The 15245-nt window shown below is 42.1% G+C and overlaps 1 protein-coding gene and 1 long non-coding RNA gene across 5 annotated transcripts in view; one reads left to right on the top strand and one right to left on the bottom strand.

Annotated features, from left to right (window-relative positions):
* Positions 1 to 15245, top strand: part of EGFR (epidermal growth factor receptor) — a 298096-nt gene that overhangs the window by 109346 nt on the left and 173505 nt on the right. The window lies entirely within an intron of this gene.
* LOC103168756 lies at positions 239 to 10375 on the bottom strand. The gene is made up of 3 exons (XR_485524.3): positions 10188 to 10375; positions 6185 to 6278; positions 239 to 729 (listed from the first exon to the last, which is right to left on the bottom strand). It is a non-coding gene; the product is annotated as an uncharacterized LOC103168756 (long non-coding RNA).

Raw genomic sequence — 15245 nt, 5'->3', positions numbered from 1 at the left:
AGAGAACATTTTAGCAGCATTGGTAGACATCTTCCCTGCCCACAACAGGCTTACGGTTAATATACCCTATTTAACGTTTATGAGACTCATCAAGATTGAAACTCTCTTAATGACCCCTTAGTTCTACATAAGAGCAGATGTCATGGTATTATTATAAAAGGAGTGCATGTTGGAAAAATGTCCACTGTTAGAAATTTAATTATCACTCATTCCAACTGGATGAGTTTATTAGCGTGACTTAAGTTTTCAAAGTGATTTATTCACCGACTTATATTCCATTCCCCAAATGAAAGGGGCACATTCCGGAAAGCTGCTTCCATTGTTTTATAGTCTTTCAAATGTTTACAGTGTTTTTAGACCAGTTATTTCAAATTGGTGCAATAGCTCTGGAGTATTCCCATGGAGTAATCATTTCAGGTTGTCTACTTGCCGAAATGCAGAGATGTGTGCGCTGTTTCTGTGGCCCATTTCTGCTCACATGTATTGGAGAAATTCAGTATCTGTATGAAATGTCATTAACGATACATAACTTTGAGGTGGGCCCTGAAGGGGTTAATGACCTGAATGTTGTTATTCCAACTACAGATAATGCGGATAATTAAGGGGGGGGGGAGCAAATTTAAAGATGAAATTCCATCTGCCCCTTTCTCCGCAGTGCCTTGGCTTACAGAGGATTTGTTCTCTGTCCTGAGCCTTCAGAGTGGAGGGTGATGTCATGCATCTCGTGAACTGTAACACAAAAGACTGAATTGAGCAAAAAACTGGATTTCACCTGTAAAGGGGAGCAGCCAAGGTTCTGAGCAATGAGCTTTCCAGCATGTGAGTTCTAGGCAGTTCACTGACATTTTTCCAAGGTTTTATCTCCTTCTATACTGGCAGCCCTGAGATGGGCAGGCCTCCCTCCCTCCCCCACCCCACCCACCCCCCATGAGAGAGTTATTTGCGAGTCCTAGCTAAGAGAGAGGGCACGACCTCATTTCACTCCCTGACCTCCCAGCTCAGCAAGACAATAGGCCACAGGTGAGATTGTGTGGTGTTGGCTGGGTCTCTGTAGGTCCTGAGTTTCTTTTGTCCTTAACTAAACTGATCTGTCTTTACTGGTAAGATTGAATGTGGCTGAGAGAGGCAGGAGGAAGCCACCTGACCTAGTGGATAGAGCATGGGCCTGGAAGTCAGAAGGATCCGGGTTCATTCATTCATTCAATAGTATTTATTGAGCGCTGACTATGTGCAGAGCAATAATAATGTTGGTATTTGTTAAGCGCTTACTACGTGCAGAGCACTGTTCTAAGCGCTGGGGTAGACACAGGGGAATCAGGTTGTCCCACGTGGGGCTCACAGTCTTAATCCCCATTTTACAGATGAGGTACCTGAGGCACAGAGAAGTGAAGTGACTTGCCCACAGTCACCCAGCTGACAAGTGGCAGAGCTGGGATTCGAACTCATGACCTCTGACTCCAAAGCCCGTGCTTTTTCCACTGAGCCACGCTGCAGAGCACTGTACTAAGTGCTTGGAATGTACAATTCAGCAACAGGTAGAGACAATCCCTGCCCATTGACGGGCCTGCAGTCTAACTGGGGGAGATATTCGGACAAAAAACAAGACAACTTAATCACGATAAATAGAATCAAGGGGCTGTACACCTCATTTCTAATCCTGAATCAGAAGCCATGTAACCTAGTGGATAGAGCATGGGCCTGGAAGTCAGAAGGATCCGGGTTCTAATCCTGAATCTGCCACTTGTCTTGTGTGTTGAAATCACTTCTCTATGCCTCAGTTTCATCGATTGCAAAAGGGAGATTAAGACTGTGAGCCCCATGTGGGACAGGGACTGCGTCCAACCCAATTTACTTGTATCCATCCCAGCAGTTAGTATAGTGCCTGGTATATAATAAGCGCTTAACAAGTGCCGCAATTATTATTGTTGTTATTGTTGTTGTTATGGCACATTTCCTGGCTCTCCCCAAGTTCCAAACAAAGATCTGGAGCTAGTAGTATTTGGTGTTCAGGGTGAGGCAGTGTCTTCAGCTTCCCACATTCCGGAACAGGTTGGTTGTGACATTCATTTCTTGGAAACTCAACTGGCGTGACAGGGGACGTGGGCAGATTGATAGCTCCACTTAATGATGGCATCCACCCATTCTGTCAGGGCAAGGTATCCCTGCTTAGGATGAAGGCTGGCTGAGGAAGGGGTGAGACCCTGTTTTCGGGGGAGTAAATATTCATCTCTATTCAATCTGTGAAACAGGTGAGGAGAATTTCAGACATCACTGAGTCCGAGTCTTGTTGGGGACCAGATACACGATCTGGGAATGGAGAACCAGAATACGAGCTATTCAGGGCAGACAGAAAGGGATATGAATCAATCAGAAAATGGTGGCGAAATCTCCTCAAAGCTTATTTGGCTCTCCCCACTAAAATTGGGGCTTTCTTTTCTTGAAAATCCCAGTTCATCCTTCAGTCTGTTTCAGCAATTTTTCCTAATCGAGAAGGGATAGATAGATGTTGGTGTGAATTAGCTTGAGTCTGCCAGCTTTTTGAAAGGATGACATGAATTATGAAGGACAAAGGTGGTCATAAACTAGGATTTAGCGATTATTTGTGAATGATTACTTCACTTTTGCTGTATTTAGGTTCACAGATCCAAATATGCTTATCCTCCAAAATAGCTTAAAATTCCTGCTTTGTATTTTTGGGTGGTTCCCCCCCGGGGCATCTCTCCAGAAGGATACAAGACATATGATGTTGCTGTTTCATGGAATCTGCCAGAGCTATCTCCCTTGATTTGCCTCGAGCTAGTATTGCTAGTAAGATTTTATACATATCTTACAGTTTAGAAGGCACTTCCAAATTAGTTCAGACTATGAATTTGGGGTCCTTTTGGCTCCTTTGATATGATTAAACCTGATTTGGTAGACTGAACTAATGCAGCGTTCTCAGATTCCTTGATCATTGTGGTAAGTGGCATGGAGAGTTCACTTCAGTCAGTTGAATCAGAACTTACTCTGTGACGAGCACTGTACTATGCATTTGGGAAAATTTAGGAGTTTTAGTAGATATGACCCCTGCCCTCAAGGAGCTTACACTTTGGTGAGGGAGACAGATGCTAAAATAAATTACATATATGGGAAAGCAACAGAGTTATGTATATAAGTACTATGGGAGTGGGAAGGAGGGCGTGTGGTGAGTGCCTAAGTGCTTATGGGGCAAGAAATCAAGTACCCAGGTCACGCCGATGTGCTAAAGTGATGGAGAATAGGGAGGGGAGATGAAATTAATCAAGGAAGACCTCCTGGAGGAGATGCCATTTTTATAAGGCAGTTATTCCTTTGTAATAGATTTAGGTTAGGATGTAATTAACAGGGTCAGAAAGACCAAGGACCTTGCAGTCTGATGATGTGTGCATTATGGGGGAGCAGAGCTCTCATTTCAGGGGTCATTGCTGTCAAAAAGGAAAGACATGCTTTGTGTTTTTCCCTTTCACTTGCGAGAATCCAGTTGTAAGGTAACTCATTTGGAAAAGAAACTGGTGCAACCTCCCACCAGTCTCTGTCTAAAGAGTGCTAATAGCAAGTATTTATGCTAACAGAACATCTTGAAATTGGCTTTCTCTGTGCCCCTAAGCTTATTAAGGAACAGACAACTGCTGCTGTATTTATCCCCCCCTTGGCATATGAACGGAGGAGTGGAAACCAGCATTTCCACAACGAAATGCTGTTACTGAGTTACTGAATTACTGAGTTACTGAATCTGTTACTGTTTTTATGGTAGTGCACTAGACGCTGAAGATTCTTTAATTAATTGTGGTATTTAAGTGCTTATTATGTGCCAGGCACTGTACTAAGCACCGGGGTGCATACAAGCAAATCGCATTGGACACAGCCCCTGTCCCTCATGGAGTGCACAGTCCTAATCCCCATTTTACAGATGAGCTAACTGAGGCACAGAGAAGTTAAGTGACTTGCCCAAGGCCACATGGCAGACAAGTGGCAGAGCCCAGATTAGAACCCTTTTCCTCTAGTCCTCCAGAGCCCCCTCTCTAGCACTTTGCTTTGGGCACAGTTATAAAGCACTCATCGGTTAGCGTTTCGGAGCCGCTTGTCTCATAGCTGGGGTTGCAATAAATACGATTGAATGAATGAATATTGTACTCTCTCACGTGCTTAATACGGCGCTCTGCACACAGTGAGCGCTCAGTAAATACGTTGGACTGACTGTTTTCCGTAACCAGAAAGGTGACCTGTTCTGCTGGTGTGGGGAGAGTAGAAGCTTGTCTTGATCATTATGGCCTTTATTAAGTACTTACTAGGTGCCACTACATTGGGGAAGATGCAGGGTGCTCAGATAGGATACGGTCCCAGTTGTGTCACTCAGGGCTCACAATCTGAGAGGCATGGCGAGCAGGTATAATAATAATCAAAATAATTATGGTATTTGTTAAGCACGTACTATGTGCTCAAACCAAGTCGAGACCACAGGACCCTCCAATTCATATCTTTGTTCTGACAGAGTACTGACCATGGGCAAGTTACTTTACCTCTCTGTGCCTGTTCTCTCATCGGTCTTGTCTCGTGCCGTCGATTCGTTTACAACCCATAGCGACACCACGGACACATCTCTCCCAGAGCACCCTGCTGTCCACCTGTAATTGTTCTGTTAGTATATCCATAGAGGGTTTTTCTGTAAAAATACGGAAGCGGTTTACCTTTGCCGCCTTCCGCTCAGTAAACTCGTCTCTGCCCTCAACTCTTGTGCCACTGCTGCCCAGCACAGGTGAGTTTTGACTTGTAGCAGATTGCCTTCCACTTTCTAGCCACTGGCCAAGCAAGGACTGGAATGGTTAGGCCTCTGCTTGACTTTCTCTCCCAAAGCCAAGACTGGAGAGTACTGGAAACTCTCCAAGGGCGACCCTGAGAGGAGTCTCTCATTGGTAGCGTAGGAATTCAATAGTATTTATTGAGCACTTGCTATGTGCAGAGCGCTATACTAAGCGCTTGGAATGTACAATTCGGCAACAGAGAGAGACAATCCCTGCCCAGTAACGGGCTTACAGTCTAAACATAATGATCATTCATTTCAAAGTCCTTTGGATTGGAGCAGTTTTATAAATTAGCCAAACAGTCCTTAAAATTAATAATTACCTCATCAGTTTTGATTATACTAACGCCATTAAATATTTCCATTGCCGTTTATGACAATGAGCCCGTGGCCTTCAGGTATCGTCTTATTAGTAACAGTGCAGTTCAAATTCTTTTTCGCTTAAGAAAATGTATTTCCTCCTGACAATGAGGAAAACCCAAACCCTTTGACCAAATATACACTCAACTGGCATATACCTGAATTTTCAGAGTTCATAGTATTTGTGAGTGAAGTGAAATTCTTCACCAAGTGAAGCATAATGTGTAACCATTTGGTTGGTCAGTAATAACAATTTAAAAACTCCATCTACTTGAATAAACTGCCATTCATTCATTTCGTTTATTTGTTCCTCTTAGATTGTGAGCCCGCTGAAGTACAGGGACTAATTTCAATCTGTGTATTCTTTCTCAGTGCTTGGTTCGATGCACTGTACACAATAAGCACTTAATAAATGCTATTATTACTCCTCCTCTTTCTCCTATCTCAAGGTTACCATTATATCATAGAAAATGGTAGCACATAGTTGATCTATGAAATTTTAATTGGAGGAAACAGGGTGCCATGCTTTCTTTCATTTGGTTCTCTAAGTAATGCACTCTTTCAACTCCCATATTCCCTTAATCCCCTTCAAGTTGATGCTAAATTACCCACCAGCTGCGTACAAGATAACAATTTTATTGCAAAAGACATTAGTAACAATGAAGCTTCAAATAACTTTCCAACTACCATTGCTTGAACTCTTTGGAAAGAAATGGTGGACCCAATCTCAGATTAAATCCACAAGCAAGATTCAATAAACTGATTTTATAAACCCTGAAAATTAAGATGCTGGAGCTTACCGTGATGACATCTAGTTTTCCCATCCTCACAACATTAGACTTCTTTTTTTTCAATCTAATTGTATTTATTGAGCATAGATCGCTCTACTAAGCACTCGGGAGAGTACGGTACAGCAGAGTTGGTGGATATGGTCCCTGCCCACAGTGAGTTTACCGTCTAGAGTAAACTAGACATCGGTACCCGAGTTGGAGTTGACCTCATTACCTTTGGTTTGTTTAGCTGGTGAGGAAAATCAAGTAGGCAACAGCTGGAGATGGTTGACACATCCTTGGCATTCGGTTGATGATGCTTGACATGGCTTTGAGGAGAGAAGAAGTGAGAGAAATCACATGAGCATCTGCTTTAATTGTACAAGCACTCAGCCTGGGCTCAGAGAGGGAGGGAAGAGTGTTGAATGTATAATTGATTAGGTGATCATCTAGCTGCTAGAAGAATACCATACTGATAAGATAGACGGTTCCTTTGGCAAAGGGGCAGGAGACAGACAAATCCAAATGTTCTTGAGCTGTTAGCTAATTTCCTTCTAGGAGGGAAGTTAGAATATTTCAGTTTAGCCGCAATACCTGAGTGTCTTTAAACACCACAGTAAAGTCTTGGTAATAATAATAGTAATAATTAATAATTATGGTATTTATTAAGTTCCTACTATATTGCAAGCACTTTTCTAAGCTCTGGGAGGGATACAAGTAAATCGGGGTGGATACAGTCTCTGACCCACAAAAGGCTCGCAGTCTCAATCCCCATTGCACAGATGAGGTAACTGAAGCACAGAGAAGTGAAGTGACTTCCCCAAGGTCACAGCAGAGAAGTGGCAGAGCTGGAATTAGAACCCATGTTCTTTGCATTTGGCCACAATTTAATAATAATAATAACAATAATGGTATTTGCTAAGCGCTTACTAAGTGTCAGGCACTATACTAAGTGCTGGGATGGATACAAGCAAATCATGTTTGACAAAGTCCCTGCCCTACTTGGGGCTCACGGTCTCAATGCCAAGCCAAACCAATTTTACCTGGGTAATAATACCTTGATAATAACTTCTTAGGAGCTTACTAGGCTAAGCACTGTGCCAGTCGCTGGGGGCGATGCAATACAATTAGATTAGATACAGTCCCTATCCCACGTGGAGCTTGGAGTCTGAGGAGGAGAGAGAGCTTGTATTCAACCTCCATTCTGTAGAGAAGTTAAGCCTAAGGCCACACAACAGGCACCGGCAGAGCTAGGAGTAAAATGCACATATCCTAAATCCCAGTCGTGTGCTTTTTCTAGGACAGAGCATATCTTTAATAACAATACTAATACCTGTGTTATTAAAGCACTTACGTTGTGCCAAGCTCTGTACTCAGCACTGTGGGAGGTAATCAGGTCAATCGCAGTCCCTGTCCCAAATGAGGCTCACAGTCTTAAGGGGAGGGAGAAGGGGTATTTAATCCACATTTTTACAGATCAGAAAACTGAGGCACAGAGAAGTTAAGTGACTTGCCCATGGTTACTCAGCAGGAAAGTGACGACAGAATCGGGATTAGAATCCAGTTACTCTGATTCCCAGGCCTGACCTCTTTCCGCTAGGCAGTGCGACTCTGCCTCTTAGCATAATAAACGAAAAAAAATTCCTGCTTTCTTGCCAGGAAATCCCCTCTTCCCTACTCATCTCTCCAACCACACACGCACTCTCACTTTAGAAGCTATGTTGGGAAAGATTCTGGTTTACTATAAACAATTTTCAGAACCTGTCAGTGGAATTATTATCTAGGCATGTCACAGAGAGAACTAAATGTGCTCTCATCTCTGGCATATCTTTCTCTTTTAAAGCAACAGCACAGCTCTTACCGTGTAGTTCAACTCAGTGGACAGAGAGTTAGCTATTTGTGCTATTTAATCATAGTACAAATCACAGCACACTAATGCACCAGTGGGCCTTGTTGACAAGATAAATACTAGCAATTTTTCCTAGTGAACAAACAATACTGCCACATAATAAATTGCCTAAGGGGAAAAAATCAATTAAGTTTATCTACCTTTAATAGCTATTTGCTAATGTCTTAGACCTATATATCTTTTTGTACAGGTGAATATTCAGCATTTTAGAATGCATTATATGTGTCCAGTTACTATTCAAGGACATTTTGTATGGGTAAAGTTGCTGGTCTAGAATGAACCTGACCCCTTGCAGTAACAAAAGAGATTATCCAAACATGGACAGACCTTTGTTCCCTGTTCTAGCGCTTAGAACAGTGCTTGACACATAGTAAGCACTTAACAAATACCATCATCATCATCATTGTAGCTGTTTGCAATTAGTTCTTGTAAAAATAATCAACTCTATTCTCCCATGTCCACAGTAGCTGTGTCCATAAAGGGTTATGTATATATTTATGTGTGTGTGTGTGTGTGTGTGTATACTCTGCTCTTTGTTTCAGTTTTGTAATAACTGTGTAATACAACCCATACTCTGAGGCTGTCATTTGAGAAGGAGAATCTTCTTCTGAATAAAAGAAAAGGGAATTTGGAATCCAGTCTTACTGTTGGTGTAAAATCACTACTAGCCTTAAGAGGTTGAGCCTCTGAAGGGTCATCTGTACTTGTAGAAATATGAATTTTGTAGCTATATATGTAATGTATCCTTTTCCATTTTCTGTGGTGGAAAAGGAAACAGGGATGTGGATTTTTTTTTAAAAAAAGCAACCCTCAGCCAACAGTAAGCCCACTACCTGCCTTGGTCACCTTTTGACCTGACAGCTAGTTCCTAAGGACTAATTTGCCATCAGAGAGAGACTCAGTTGCTGGGGAAAATAACACTGAGGCAAAGTATGGTGAATTTGCTGTTATTCAATTTTTCACTTACCTTGTGAGCGGTCTATATGTGATGCTTCATTACATGAAACAAAGGGAAATCTCTTTGGGTGGTCTGTGTCTCATGGCTGTCATTTGTTCTCCTACACACTTGGATGAGCTTTCCTTAAAGGTCAGGAGGAAGCACTGCCGTCTAATTTAGGAATGAGCCACTTCACACCCAAGGAAATCCTGACTGATCCTTTGCTCTGTCATTGCCCTGGACCTTAAAAATAATAATAATACTAATGATAATAGTGGTATTTTATCCAATTGTATTTGAGTACTTATTGTGTGCAGAGCACTGTTCTATGTGCTTGGCAGAGAACAACAGTTAACAGATGCATTCCTGTGCCAAGCACTGTACTATGCGCTGGGGTGGATCCAGGTAAATAGGTTTGGATACGGACTCTGTCGCGCATGGGCCTCACAGTTTCAATCCCCATTTTACACATAAAGTAACTGAGGCACAGGGAGGTGAAGTGACTTGCCCAAGGTCATAGAACAGACAAGTGGCAGAGTCCGGATTAGAATCGATAACCCTCTCTCTCCCAGGGTTGTGCTCTATCCACTAAGCCATGCTGCTTCTCACCCCACCCCACCCCCAACCATGCCCTTACCTATCTCCCCTGGCCTTTACCATTGATTGATTGATTAAACATTTGCTAGAGAGCATCTCTCTGGGAACACAAGACTTTCTCAGGTTTATTTAAAAGCTGCCGTTTAAGAAGCCCCCCAAATAAAGCCTGCCTAGTTAAACCAGCGACAAATCAACATTCTTCAAGTTAAAATGTTTCTCCAGATCATTCAGGGGGTCTCTTGGAGAAACAGTGTGACCTAGTGGATAGAGTACGAGCCTGGGAGTCAGAAGGATCTGGATTCTAATCCTGGCTTGATCAGTTGCCTGCTCTTTGACCTTGGCCAAGTCACTTCGCTCCTCCGGACGGCAGTTACCTCATTTGTAAAGTGGAGATTAAGAGTCTGAGCCCCATGTGGGGCAGGACCTGTGCCCAACCTGATGATCTTGTATCTATCCCAGTGCTTACAACAGTGCTTGGCACATAAGAAGTGCTTAACAAGAACCATAATTACTATTATTTTTGTCACCTAGGATTTTCTGTTGAATGACATGAGTATGAGTGACTGGAGGGAGTGATACGTAATTACATTTAGCAGGACTATGTGTTTGCTTCTACCAGTTTTCACTCCCTTTAAATCAATAATTTTTATAGAAGCTCTCAGTGCCCTGGAGTCTAACATCTCCCTATCATCTTTCTCTTAATTAGGGGAGCACATATAGTTCTTTCCCCATAAAAGACACCTGCATTTGAGTCAGTACAAAAAAGCCTTTGTGGCAAAGAAAGCAGAAGCAGACCTGGACGTGGCAGTTTGTTTTCTTTGTCCTGGAACATCAGAAGTAGCAGCATCTAGACAACAGCATAGATTGGATTTGGTGCAGCAAATTAGCTAGATTATATTCAATTCCTTGTCCTAGTTATTCCTTGAAGAGCTCTATCTCTGACTGAACAATGTGGTTAGGGAACGTGGAATGCCATAACTGCCACTGTTCCTCTCTAGAGTCAATGCAGGGATATTGGATTCCTCTAAAGTCTCGCTATTATGTCTGTTTCTCCGTTGCCCGCCTGTGCACCACATCCGTGTATCGGAGGAGGGATTTTGCCCAGCCCCTCTCTGTTAGTAACAGTGGGCCATGTCAAGTTGAGATTTTGAAGGTCAAGAGGGGGATGGATGCAGGATCTCCCCTGAACTTGTTGGGCGGCGGATGCATTGCCATTTCCTACCAGCTTCTGACAAATATTAATGGAACTTGACGTTTATTCCCGTCGGGTACCATAAGCGTGTGTAACTCGGATCATATATATTGGGTGATTGAATATGTATGTTCCCTTAGGGCTCTGCTCATTAGCTTTCTGATGAACATTTGCATGATTTCCATGGGTTTCTGCCATTTGCTTGGTGCTGTTCACCAGGCTTTGTTTTTCTAGTTTCCTATTTTAGCCACCAGTCAAGTGTGATCATTTCCTTCAGAAATGGCTGAAAAATAAACTCTCAGGTTAAGCTTCTGCTCCCGTTTTTCATTTTTATTCACAGAGGAGGGTGTTTTTTTGGTCAGCTGTCAGTTGTCTCCATTCCTTTCTCTATTCCTCCAGAAACAGCTGGGACTTCTCTTATGACATTTGTGGAAAACTACTTTAAATGAAAAGTTGTGATTTCTTCCTCTACGGCTCAAAGTACTTTGGCTTCTTTCATACCCAACTCTTTAGGGAGACGTGCTACTTACCCAGGGCATAATATCCTTATTTGGGGGACAAAATGGAAAGAGCAGATGGAATCAGGTTTCATACAAGGAGAAAAATTAAGAAATATATCAACAGGAAGCAATCACTGTTGGCCTCATCATGTTGACTGCCTTTGGCTACACTCATTTCCGTCTTTGCCTTTTGACAAGTTTTACCTCCCCCATAATTCCTCACTCCCTTTGTTTGCAATATCTTCTCTGTTGAATTCATTAAGATGTATCTTTTAAGTTCACTTTGTTGGTTGTTCCAGGTGGAACTATAATGTATGTGTAAATGGTGGTAACGGAGTGAATATCCTGTCATTGATGACTAATTTTCATGTCCAAGTAACAAAGTTCGGGGAAGGAAAGATCATGGATAAACGATTAGGGAGGACAAAAGCCAATGCTAAACCTGTACTAAACGGAACAGGTTCCTTCCCAAAGGACAGCCTCAAGGTTTTTTAATTATTATTATTTATTTTTTAACCACCATATTCCTATAGCTCACTCCCGCTTCTGACATAAAGCCATTTTTGAAGTTTCATTCCAACCATCTCTCAGTATTCAGGAACAGAAATGAAGGCTAATTTTGCTCAGAAACATCTGTGGGAGTAAGTGAATAGAGGGGAAGAGCGGGACTGGGGAAGATTAAAGACATTCAGTTAAGGAACAACTGACCTACCAAAACCTGAAACACTAAATTCTTACACACTTCCTTTTCTGAAGGTGAAATTTTAACTTTTGTGTTTATTAGAAGCTTTTCTTGCTCTCTTAAAGTGATTCTTAGCTGATTCCCTAGCGAGTTTTCCCGTGGTGCATTGCTATAGAACTTGTTGGAAGAATGAGAAATTCAAGAGGGCAAAAAGCACATTACACCTGATGGGATTTATTTTTAAATGGCTGCAGTAATTAGTTAGAAACCAGTGGTTGTTTTTCCCAGGGAAACACCTCAGCGTAACTGAACTTTCTTTTTGCTGAGGAATATTTGGAATATTACTGAGAAGCAAGGTTTCAATCACTGAAGTAGAACAGCGAACTGTTGGGAAGTGATTACAACAGGCATTACCAGCCTGGCAAGTAACAATGAGGAGTGGAATTGTTCTCACTGGGCAGAAATTTGGGGAAGACTGATGTGAAGAGACAGGTTCAACAATGAAATGCATCAATTTAGCAAGGACTATGTGCATCCAGTATGGAATGGATAATTGGTCCTGCAAGCCTGGATAGGATCTCATCATCAGTAGCATCATCTTCAAATACGAAGGACGGCTATGTGCCTGGGCATGTATTTATTTTATTTATAATGCATGTATCCAGCCACTCAAGTATGTAAATTTTTTTAAAAAATTATGCTGGGAGGTATGATTTAATAACAGGCACTTAGCCACCTCATGCTCTTAAATAATAATCCCTGATACATGAATTTAGACTTTCCTAGCTATCCTTAAAACCAGAACTATTTTAATTGAAGCAAATGTAAAGAAACGTTTTTTTTCTTTTATTTTAATTCTCATTAAACATTTATGAATTCTAACATTTTAATTCTTTCCTTTTATATGTTTGCATAACCCCTATAGAGTGCAACTTTATAAAGACAGCTGCCCTCAACCTATTTAATAATTTGCCTATTTCAATTGTACAAATGTCACATTTTGCACTTTTAAACATAGACAATTACATTACAATGTTCAGAAATATTGCTAATCAATATTTGTGTAAATGCTACTCTTCCATTCGTGAACTATTTTCATCAGATCTCAACATTGGCATTTCACCGACTTTGCGTGTGATCTTTTGTATTTTTAATGTGGTTATAATCATCTAGATCCTGGCATGGGAATAACCCTTTGAGATCCCCAAGATGCCACCTAGGAAATTATTGCTTAGGTGTCCTAAATGGTATTCTAATGCTGTTTAGAAAACTCCCACTGATTCTCAGTAATTTACACGCTGTTGAATTCTATTTGGAGCCCGACTTTGTGGTGTAGTTTTGTATTTAAAAACAGGGCTAAATTTGAGTGCAGGGGGTGAAAAGAAATGGAAGATAAGGGTGAGCTGCATGTTCTTGTGAGGCTCTGGTCACTTTCTTCTCCTTTATGGTACTTGTTAAGTACTAAATATGTGTCAAACACTATTGTAAGTGCTGGGCTAGATACAAGTTAATTAGGATGGATGCAGTTCTTGTCCCACATGGAGCTCATAGTCTAAGTAAAAGAGAGAACAGCTGTTTAATCACCATTTGATAGTTGAAGAAACCTGGCCCTAGAGAAGTTAAGTGACTTGCCCAAGGGCACACAGCAAACAAGTAGAGAACCTGGATTAGAACCCAGATGCTCTGACTCTCAGGCTCGGGTTCTTTCCACTAGGCTAGACTGCGTCTCCCTTTTTTGAGGGTCAGTGCCCACATTTAATCCTAGGGTCCCAGCGCCCATTTTTTTTTGGTTCTGATTCTTTTGGTCAGGGACACTTTAGGGGCCTTCCAAAGAGGGATCGCCAAAATGCCCTGTTAGATTTGACCACCATCGGTGTCTTTTAGTTTCCACCCCTTGTGTTCAGTTAAGCAGTTCAACCCTCTGCAGCCTGGCATCTGAGCCTGAGAAAGAAAATCCCAGTGCTCCTCCTCTGGTCTTTTCCACTCTTTTTCTTGCTCCTTCTCTTTTGTCCAGTTCCTTCTCTGGAGTTGGCTGTGCTCCAGCTGATGACATCAAGGAAGCGATTGACATTTTATGTAAAATAGCTTCCTCTTAGGAAGGGCTCCTGAAGAGCAAGCAGTTGCTGGTTCTAAAGATTTCCAGAAGCATCTAGTTTTTCTCTGCGAAGGACCTGGCCTGAACAGTCAACATAGTTCTATGTAGCAAATGAGAATCACTAAGAATTAGCTTGGGTTCATGGTGCAGTGAATCATGACGCAGACTTGTTGTCCGATGAGCCCGGGACTATTAATAAAGCTAAGAGAAAGCAATCATTACCTCATGGAGGTCAGAATGTTGTTAATTGGAGCTTGGGGCCATTGGTCAAGGCAACTACACTATTGTGATATGCACAGAATAAGTACTAGGTTTGCAGGTATGCATGGTTTTATTCCCTTCCTACCCCCTCCCTATAAACACACCTTAGATGTAAACTGCAGCCTGTCATGGAATTTTTCAGAGAACATGTCTACATCTCAAGAAACACATTCATAAAATGAAATTGGGTGGAGTAGCTTTTGGGTTGAGCCGCACTCTCCCTCTGACACAGAGTCTTGCCTTGACTTCCTTCAAGGAAGGCCCGCCTACTACTGCCTTGGAACCAGCCTCATTCATAAATGAGGGCTTTAGAAAGGGGCTACCGTTTAATTTCCTAGCCCCTTTTCGTAGCATCACCAGTTCTTAGTAAAAAAGCACTTTGCACACTTGAAATGCTATGAAATAATGTCCCTGAAAAGCCTTTTGTGGTTGACCGTGTTCTACTGTGGCTATAATTTCAAGTTTGTTGTTCAGACCTCTAATTCAGTCACTAACTTGCTTTTCCCTCTTAAAAGAGGTATTCCTGGGTTTAGGGAATGCTGTAGGATGTTGGAATTGCTCAATCAAGTTGAATTTTACTAATGATCTTCTAGGATGACTTCTGGAATGTTCTTTTGGTACTGGAAAAAACTTGTGCCGTAACTGTGCCCCTGTTTTGCATTTGATGGAGAGTTAAGCCCTTAAACTAGTGATTATCATCACAACTTTTTAAGTAAAATGTGCTAAGCTTTGCAAGGATTTGCCAGTTAAATAATACGTGAGGGTTTACCATGCTTTTCACCCTTTCCAGTATAGAAGGCTCAGAAATGAGCTAGAATTGCTGCATTCTAAGCTTGAAGTTGGGTGTGAGTCAACTCTGACCACTCTCATTAGAACCTGCTTCTACTACAATAATTTGTGAAAAGGTAGAGTAGCAGCATGGCTCAGTGGAAAGAGCCCGGGCTTGGGTGTCAGAGGTCATGGGTTCGAATCCCGGCTCCGCCGCTGGCCAGCTGTGTGACTGTGGGCAAGTCACTTACCTTCTCTGTGCCTCAGTTACCTCATCTGTAAAGTGGGGATTAAGACTGTGAGCCTCATGTGGGAAAACCTGATTACTCTGTATCTACCCCAGCGCTTAGAACAG

Source organism: Ornithorhynchus anatinus, chromosome 4 (genome assembly GCF_004115215.2).
Source record: "Ornithorhynchus anatinus isolate Pmale09 chromosome 4, mOrnAna1.pri.v4, whole genome shotgun sequence".
Classification (NCBI taxonomy): Eukaryota; Metazoa; Chordata; class Mammalia; order Monotremata; family Ornithorhynchidae; genus Ornithorhynchus; species Ornithorhynchus anatinus.
This window is presented reverse-complemented; position numbering and strand designations above follow the sequence as displayed.